At 43.7% G+C, this 9,698-nt stretch overlaps 1 long non-coding RNA gene across 1 annotated transcript in view; it reads right to left on the minus strand.

Annotated features, from left to right (window-relative positions):
* Window positions 1-237: 237 nt before the first annotated feature.
* LOC121920887 overlaps window positions 238-9,698 on the minus strand; it is a 20,899-nt gene continuing 11,438 nt past the window's right edge. The window contains exons 2-3 of the long non-coding RNA XR_006101786.1: window positions 3,253-3,429; window positions 238-1,171 (exon numbers count right to left, since the gene is read on the minus strand). This is a non-coding gene — a long non-coding RNA (uncharacterized LOC121920887). The remainder of the gene's footprint in view (window positions 1,172-3,252; window positions 3,430-9,698) is intronic.

Consider the following 9,698-nt stretch of genomic DNA (forward strand, 5'->3'; position numbering starts at 1 on the left):
AGGTGGAATTATTTCAAAGCTTTAAATAAAAGAACAACGACATTGGTGTCAAGACTTCAACTAAAAAAAAAAGCAAGGATTTAAAAGCTCCACTTTGAAGAAGCCAAGAAAGAAAGCAGAGCAGATCCAAATTATAGGAAGGACATTCTGAATTGGTTAACCTTGTATTCTAATTGGACTAATTGATAATATAACAGTTTGTTTCTGAGGGGGTGTGAGGGAAGTAAGAAACTCTAATTCGAGAAGGTAGACCTAATGCGTGGTACACAGCTAATGTCTCATTTATCCCAAAGGAAGGTAAGGACAATACAGTAATGTCAAACTATAGGCCAATAGCCTTATGAAATATCGATTATAAAACCTTTACAGGAATACTAGCTAACAGGCTGAAAAAGATTTTGTGTAAAGTTATTAACAATGATCAGAATGGTTTTTTGCCAGAAAGACAATTGAGATATAATACAAGAACGATATTAAATATAATAGAACATCACACTATTCACAAAGAGAAAGAAATGGCGTTAATTTTTGTCGATGCCAAAAAGGCATTCGATGGTATGCGATGGAAATTTATGTTTAATGTGTTAAAAAGCATGGGAATAGGTACAAAGGAGAATGGGAATCATGCAGCTCTCCAGATGTTGTTGGACAACAACTCTCTTCATTCATCATCATTGGCTACACTGGAAGTTGTCGTTAAAAAACATGTAGAAGCCCTTATGATTCCCATCTGTGTTTTAAAGGCTGAACACATATTTAACATAAATTCATCTTTTGTATACTTCTTTGAGCCTAAACCCCACTGAACTCTGAAACATCCTTCTCTGAGTAAACATGCTTAGTAAACGTGCTTAGATATGTACTATAAAAAGTCCTATTGGTATGAAATATGGAATGGAAAATCCACTTCACAAGAGATAGTCTGGTCGTATTTCAGAAAAGATCTGGTTATGAATTACGGTGTTTTGAGGTTGAAAGGCTCCCTGTTTCCAATGGTATTTTGGCCTATCCCCAAATCCCTTCAATTTCTCCTTTATGCTCCAAAGCTATGTCAAAAAGTTCAAGGATACTCTTTCCGCTGTTTGGTGGAAATCCACAGTGTATCCCTAAAAGTATTAAGATGCAGTATCCCCTTTTCAATGATGTAGCGGTAAATCTACACAGATTCAACCTAAACAATGAGGAAATTGAAATAATAAAAGTGTTCCTGTACTTTGGATCAAACATTAATCAGAATGGGACTGATGTCAAGAAATCAGAAGACTAAGCTATGAAAGAACTAGAAAAGATCCAAAAATGTAAAGATATACAATTGAGTGTGAAAGTTAGAATCGTACAAGCCATTGTATTCCTTATCACCATGTAAGGATGTGAGAGCTGGCCAGTTAAGAAAAATGATAGGAAGAAAATCTCACTCATTTGAGATGTGGTGCTGGAGAAATATGCTTTGGATACCATGGACAGACAAAAACACAAACAAATGGGTCCCTGAACAGATCAAGCATTAAAACCCTGGAATCCAAGATGATCAAGTTGATGCTGTCATACTTTGGACATGTCATGAGAAGGCATGACTCATTGGGAAAAAAAATAATGCTAGGAAAGGTGGAGAGAAGTAGAAAGCTAGGAAGACCAAATGCTAGATGGATAGACTCTAGTAAGGAGGTCATGGGTATGAATTTGCAGGACTTGAGCCGAACAGTGGAGGACAGGGAGTCTTGGAAATGTTTCATCCACAGGGTAACCATGAATCAAGATCAGGTCAAAGGTGGTCAACAACAACAGCAACAACAACAACAGTGGGGCAAGTCATGGCAACACTTGTTGGTGGGATACATCAGACAAGTAGAGGGCATCTTCCAGGTGGAACCTTCTTTGTGCTAATAAAATGTCCACTAGAGGACAGCCAATGCTGACAAGTCAACAGGTGAGTAAGGACTGTGTGAAACTGTGAATGAAAGAGTTCTTGCTGTATGTTTGAGAGACCTATTAAGGTTGAATGTGTGTGTTCTGCATATATATAAGATATGAGGGTGCAGCTTCCCTCTGTGTCTTTGTGTGGATGAAAAGGTGTTACAGATTTGGAAGCATGCAAGTAAATAGCTGTGAAGTGTATTAGTATGAGCTATTGTGGGTTTGTGACTGGAAGTGTGTATTGTGCAGGCTGCTCAGTGTATGTGTGCTGCTGTTGCTGCTCTGCCTGGGTCTTTGTGTTTTGGGAACTGAAAGAGAAGCTGCTCTTTGTGTGTGTGTGTCAGAGAAAAAACAGAGGGACAACTGTATTCTGTCTGTTGGTTTGGGAAGAGGAAGAGGATGGCCTATTCAGAAAAATGGAGGACATGTGCAACAGGACTTTGGATAATAATTAATAATTAATAAAATTACAGTTGTTCCTCTCTGTTTGTGGCTTGGACTTTTGCAGATTTGATTATTCATGAATTTGACTAATAAGTTCTCTCTAGGTATTTCTAGGTCCTTCAGTGCAACTCTGGCAGATATTGACCATAGAGTCATGCTGGAGGACCTAGGCCCGTGGTGGGAAACCTATAGCATGCATGTGCTCTGTGGCATGCGAAGCCCTATCTGAGGGCACACGTGCCCTCTGAGGCACATGTGCGCCTGTTCCTTTTCTTCCGCCCGCCCTCCCGGGCCTTGAACTGTCTATGGGAAAGTTGCCCCCAGAAGGCAGAAGTCCTGGCCTCCTTGAAGTCCCCCCCAGCACCTGGTAAAACCCAGTGCAGGAATGCCTTTGAGTTTTGGCATTCTGTTTCTAAAAGGTTCCGCATCATTGACCTAGTGATTCCTAGAGAGAACAATTCTCTAGGCCTATGTACTTCCTCCAGTGCAATTCTGTGGTGAACGTCTACAAGATGTTGGCCACAAAGTAGTGCTAGAGGACCTAGAGATCCCTAGAGAGGTGTTCTCTCAGGGTTTTTTAAATCATAGAATCATAGAATAATAGAGTTGGAAGAGACCACAAGGGCCATCCAGTCTAACCCCCTGCCATGCAGGAAGTCCAAATCAAAGTATCCCCGACAGATGGCCATCCAGCCTCCGTTTGAAGACCTCCAAGGAGGGAGACTCCGCTACACTAAAAGTGTTTTTTTATTTGTGGTTTTTCACTTTCACAGGGGTCTTGTGCCCCTAACCTGAGAGCCTGTGGTGGACCCAGTGTACTTATTACTGCTGGTGTGCAGATTCTCTTAAAAATAAACACACAGTTCACTTAGCACATGCATCCCACCAACCTACGTCAGTGCCTGAGAGATGAGAGGAAAATGAGTTTTAAAAAAACTCTGCCTTGGCTGCAGTTGTGATGCACTGGAGGCCATGTGGTCTTGGGCAGGAAGTTGTGAGTGTCCCATGAGGTACCTCATCACAAGCATGGCTGCTGGTGTCTCTTTAGGGTCATCTTTGGAAGCTTTAACCCTGTATGGAAAAAAGAAAGAGTGGTGTCAGTTGAAATCTGAGACTGACTGGCTGATGGAGAAGCAAGGAACCCCAGAACTGAGCAACAAACCCTTAAATTCTATCCCATTCTCCAAAACACTGTCTCTTTGCAGAAAATGAGGACAGGTTTTAGGGAAATGATTCTTAAACTTTAATCCTTCAGGTTTTTGTAACTTCAGCTCCCAGAAGCCCCATCCAGCTTGGCTAACAGTGAAGAATGCTGGGAATCATAGTCCAAAACATCTGGAACACCAAAGTTTGGGAACCACCACGGGGGGGGGGGTTAACTACAGCTCCCATCTATCATGGTCATATGGGTTTTTTGTGAGTTGTAGCCCCAAAAAAGGGCTGTGCGGTCCATCAAGAGACAGGGATCTTAGGATCTATACTTCAAAAAGTAACCTATTCAAGGTCTTAGTCAGTTTCTCTGCCTCCTTGTCTGGAATGCTAGCCCCTCTCAGTACTGCTTAGGCTTGCCTCTGGCTACTGCCACTAGTTATGGAGATCCAGTATATCAGTTTGTTGTTGTTGTGCGCCTTCATGTTGTTTCCGACTTATAGTGACCTTAAGGCTTGGCTATCATGGGATTTTCTTGGCTAGATTTGTTCAGAGGACGATTGCCCTTGCCTTCCCCCGAGGCTGAGAGAGTGTTCCTTAGCCATGGACACCCAGTGGATTTCATGTCCAAGCTGGGAATCGAGGCCTGGTACATGGGGATAAGCATGGACTCTGGGAAGGACTAGGTTAGGGACACATAGGCATGAAATTATTTCACATAGGCGGTGGACACAATGAATGGTATCTCCACAAAACAATTCAGTGACCTATGATTTCACTGTAGCTGTTTTCAATGGGAGGAACATTACTCACTCACCCTTTCAGCCTGGATAATGCAGATGACATCACTGTGAAATGGCTGCATTCCAGTGCTTCTGTAGTCCTTTTGCCCCCCCCCCCCCCCCCCCCCAGTCTTATTTATGGCAATCAGGAGATACAATTGCAGTGTATCAGTGTATGCCTTCAAGTCACCTATCAACTTATGGTGACCCTATGAATTTTTCATAGGGTTTTCTTAGTCGAGGAATACTCATAGGTAGTTTTGCCAGCTCCCTCCTCTTAGCCTGAAGCAGTATCAGCTTCTAAAATGTGGATCATTAATGGGTGACTCCCCCTCACACACAAACATTCATGGTTGGCTTGGTGAACTGAGCCCTTTCCTCTCTGCAGAAAACCCTGTAATTAATTTGTGGCCCAATTCAGATCCGATTGTGCTTTTCATGACATTAGCAGATGTGTAATAGGGTCCAAAGCCCAGCCCCAATCCTCCTCCTTCTGTCTAGTGGTGGTTGCTGCAGCAATTGTGGTAGTAGGAGGCAGGGAAGGAAGCTTGACCCTTCCTCTCTTGGTGCAGCATCTTCTTAGGGATCCTGGACTATGTGCACAGACACCCTGGTGAAACTATGGTGCGTTACAGACCGCCGCTTTGCAGCGGTCTGCTGGCGCTGCTGTTTGCTCCACGAGGGAGCCGCAGCAGCCAAACCACGCAACTCCCACGCGGAGCATGGGAGTTATGATGCCGCAAGGTGCCAATGGTGCACTCGCGACGTCATAAGCGACGCGCGACGTGCGGACGCACAGTTTCCGCTACGTCAATATGGCAGCAGCCATGTGGAACGGCCGCCGCCATATTGTACGTATTCACTACGTACTAGGGTTAGGGGGTGCAGAAGCACCGCTCCTTCCTAACCCTAATACGTAGTGAATACGTACTTTATGGCGGTTTGTAACCCACCTACATTTCCTATAATTACACATGTCAATAGTTACAGCAGTGTTCCAAATTCCAAAAAAAAGTAAACAAGGGGAAAAAAAGAGCTCCTTCATTGCCAACTGTGCAACTGTGCTGTTGTTGTTAATGGCCCTTGAGTCAACCCCAACTCATAGCAACCCTGTGTTTAGGTTCTATAAATCCAGCCCCATGACTGCCCCATGAGCTCTCTATCCATCTGGCATGTAGTCTTTCTCTTTTTCTACTATTCTCTACCTTTCCTAGCTTTATTGTCTTTTCCAATGAGTCCTGCAATCTCATGATGTGGCCAAAGTATGACATGCCTCAATTTGATCATGTTGGTTCCAAGGAGATTTCCAGCTTGATCTGTTCAGTGGCTCACTTGTTCGTCTTTTTGGCTGCCCACAGTATCCTCAACAGTCTTCCCCAGCACCACATCTCAAATGAGTTGATTTTCTTCATACCCACTTTCTTCACTGCCCAGCTTTCGCATCCATACATGGTGATGGATGGGCAATTCTATGGACATCCAATGGTTCGGACAATTCTAACTTCAGTGATCATTTGTATATCTTTACTCTTTAGGATTTTGTCTAGTTCTTTCATGGCTGCCCTGTGTAACTACAGCCAGGTAAATGAGTAAGAAGGAAAGAGGTAATTATTAGGCTCAGATTACAATCTGAGTTTGAGAATATCTACTGGGAATGATGGCCCATTTAAAATGCTGTCACGTTTTACAAGTGTGTTTTACAAGTCTACCAGTTTGAAACAAGCACTTGGGAGAGAAGAACAAAAGGGAAGGAGAGAGGGGAAAAGGAAAGCATTTTTTTTGAGGAAGAGATAATAGAGAAGGAAAGAAGTAAAGGTAACAAGTTGATGGAATAGAAAGAGGAAAGTAGCAGAAGGCCATCGTCGCCAAACAGGTTAAAGTGACAGATTGTTAAACTACAAGACTGTACAGTATAGTTAAAGACGAGTAGGTATGAGATAATATGTTTATGTATGTGTCCAATGACATCAATCAATTTGGACTGACCAAAGTACTGCTGATGAATTCCATTACTCTTGGCCCTTTAATTAAGTTGTTCCTGTTTTGCCTCTTTTCTTTTAAAGTAGTCAGTAGCAGCTGGTGAGTGACTTCAGCATCAGTGGGACAGTGAATCCTCCTCAGGTTTTAGTTTAAACTTTAAAGGGGCTATCAAAGGTGAATGGACCCAGTCTCCTTTGAAGCCTGGACTAGAATCCAGAGTGAATTCACCACCTCCATAGATATGGCAGCCTCCAGCTTTCTCAGCCATTGGCCCTTTAATTGTTTCTTTTCACTCTTGGCCTGAGGATTCCCAACTTGGTTCCCCAGTGCTGACTGGACCGTTAATTAGTTCACTACATCTTTGCACCCAGACCAATTGCTCATTAATTCTTAAAATTGTTTTTTTAATTATCACAATTGCATAACTGAGAAGCAGAAGCATCTCTAAAATAAGCAAGGAGGAAATGACTAATTAAATGTCTGGTAGCTATGTGAAATGAGATCTTAACAGAACTTACACACAGGCTAGAATTTTCCATTTGGGGAATGGTCTTTGCAAAATTGTTAGGAGTAATATATTGCTAGACTGAGCACCACCATTACAATTATGCTTCCCACAGCATTAAAGGTTTTTGGTGCGGAAGCAACATGCCTCTCAGTTCATGACTGTTACATTTGAATTTTGATTCACGAAGACTAGTTCAGCAGCAGAAGTGTTTGGCCTTACATGCCAGCTGATAGAGGGCCAGTCTCCTGTTTCAAAGCCAAAAGCTGAATCACCAGTCATTTAATGTCTGCATTTCAGCCTTAACTAATTTGACAGTGCTGAGAGCCAGTGGCTGTTATGGTCTGCATGTCTTTTGCTTGTACTCTCCCTGAAGGATCTAATTTTAATTACTTTTAAGGCAACCGATTTTTCCAAGAGAGGTCAAGACAGTTATTGGGCAATGAATGCAAAGTATCTCATGGACTCACAGGCAGGTTACAGACGGCCCGTTTGGGGCGGGCTGCACCCGCCCCTTTCCCCGGTGTATTGGGGCCTCAGCTGCCAGACCGGCAGCCTCCGAGGCCCTGATCCGCCACTTTGCAGGCTTCGGGGAAGCGGCAAAAAGCCGCTTCCCCGCAGCCTGAAAAGGGGTGTCCTTGGGGCGTCAAGCCCCAAGGACACCCCGCGGCAGCGGGGAGGAGGAGAAAGGGGCCACTTGGCCCCTTTCTCCCTTGCTTCACTGGGCGCAGCCGTCTGAAGGCTGTGCCCAGCGACGCAAACCAGGAAGGAGCTCTGAAACGGAGCTCCTTCTTGCTCCGCGCAAAGGGCGCATTAAGCGCCCTCGCTGTACCCACCAAATTTCCATAATTACACATCAATATATACAGCAGTTTCCAAATTCCAAAAAAAAGTAAACAAGGGGAGAGCTCCTTCATTGCACTGTGCAACTGTGCGTTGTTGTTAATGGCCTTGAGTCACCCCAACCATAGCAACCTGTGTTTAGGTTCTATAAATCCAGCCCCATGACGCCCCATGAGCCTCCTATCCCTGGCATGTAGTCCTTTCTCTTTTTCTACTATCTCTACCTTTCCTAGCATATTGTCTTTTTCCAAGAGTCTGCAATCTCATGATGTGCCAAAGTATGACATGTCCTCAATTTGAACATGTTGGTTTCCAAGGAGATTTTCCAGCTTGATCTGTTTCAGTGGCTCATTGTTTCTTTGGCGCCAAAGTATACACAGTCTCCAAAGCACCACAACCAAAGAGTGATTTTCATACCCATTCTTCACGCCCAGCTTTCGCCATCATACATGGTGATGGGGGGCAATTCTATGGACAACAATGGTTTCGGACAATTCTAACTTCAGTGTTCATTTGATATATCTTTACTCTTAGGATTTTGTCTAGTTCTTTCATGGCTGCCCGTGTAATACAAGCCAGGTAATGAGTAGAAGGAAAGAGGTATATTAAGGCCCAGATTACAATCTTTGAAAACTACTGGAAATGATGGCCCATTTAAAATGCTGTCACTTTTTACAGTGTGTTTTACAAGTCTACCAGTTTGAAACAAGCACTGGGAGAGAAGAGCAGAAGGGAAGGGAAGAGGGAAAAAGGAAGTATTTTTTTTGAGGAAGAGATAATGGAGAAGGAACGGTAAAAGTTGATGGAATAGAAAGAGAAAGTGCAGAAGCCATCATCGTCAAATAGGTTAAAGTGACGATTGTTAAACACAAGACTGTATAGTTAAAACGAGTAGGTATGAAATAATATGTTAGTATGTGTCCAGTGACACAAAGTACTGCTGATGAATTCCATTATCTTGCCCTTTAATTAGTTTTGTTCCTGCTTGCCTCTTTTCTTTTAAAGTATCAGTAGCAGCTGGTGAGTGACTCATCATCAGTGGGACGTGACCTCCTCAGGTTAGTTTGAACTTTAAAGGAGGTGAATGGGCCCGTCTCTTTGAAGCCTGGACTATAATCCAGAGTGAATTCACACACCTCCATAGAATGGCGGCCTCCAGCTTTCTCAGCATTGGCCCTTTAATTGTTCTTTTCCTCTTGGCCTGAGGATTCCCAACTTGGTTCCCCGTGCTGACCTGGACCTTAATTAGTTCACTACATCTTGCACCCAGACCATTGCTCATTAATTCTAAAATTGTTTTTTTTAATTATCACAATTGCATAACTGAGAAGCAGAAGAATCTCTAAAATAAGCAAGGAGGAAATGACTAATTAAATGTCTGTGTAGCTATGTGAAATGAGATTAACAAACAGAACTTACAACACAGCTAGAATTTCCATTTGGGGAATGGTCTTTGAAAATTGTTATGATAATAATGCAAGACTGAGCACCACCATTACAATTATGCTTCCCACAGCATTAAGGTTTTTGGTGCGGAAGCAACATGCCCTCTCAGTTCATGACTGTACATTGAATTTGATTCACGAAGACATATAGTTCAGCAGCAGAATTGTGTGGCCTACATGCCAGCTGAATAGAGGCCAGTCTCCTGTTTCAAAGCCAAAAGCTGAATCCCAGTCATTTAATGTCTGCATTTCAGCCTTAACTAATTTGACAGTGCTGAGAGCCAGTGGCTGTTATGGTCTGCATGTCTTTTGCTTGACGTACTCTCCCTGAAGGATCCTAATTTAATATGTTTAAGGCACCATTTTTCCAAGAGAGGTCAAGACAGTTATTGGGCAATGAATGCAAAGTATTCAGGACTCACAGGCGGGTTACAGACGGCCTTTGGGGCGGGCTGCACGCGCCCTTTTCCCGGTGTATGGGCCTCAGCTGCCAGACCGGCAGCCTCCAGAGGCCCAATCCCCGCTTTGCAGGCTGCGGGGAAAGCGGCAAAAAGCCGCTTCCCCGCACTGAAAAGGGGTGCCTTGGGGCTTCAAGCCCCAAGACACCCGCGTAAGCCGGGGAGGAGGAGAAGGGGT

The sequence above is a fragment of the Sceloporus undulatus genome, chromosome 2 (genome assembly GCF_019175285.1).
Source record: "Sceloporus undulatus isolate JIND9_A2432 ecotype Alabama chromosome 2, SceUnd_v1.1, whole genome shotgun sequence".
Taxonomy (NCBI): Eukaryota; Metazoa; Chordata; class Lepidosauria; order Squamata; family Phrynosomatidae; genus Sceloporus; species Sceloporus undulatus.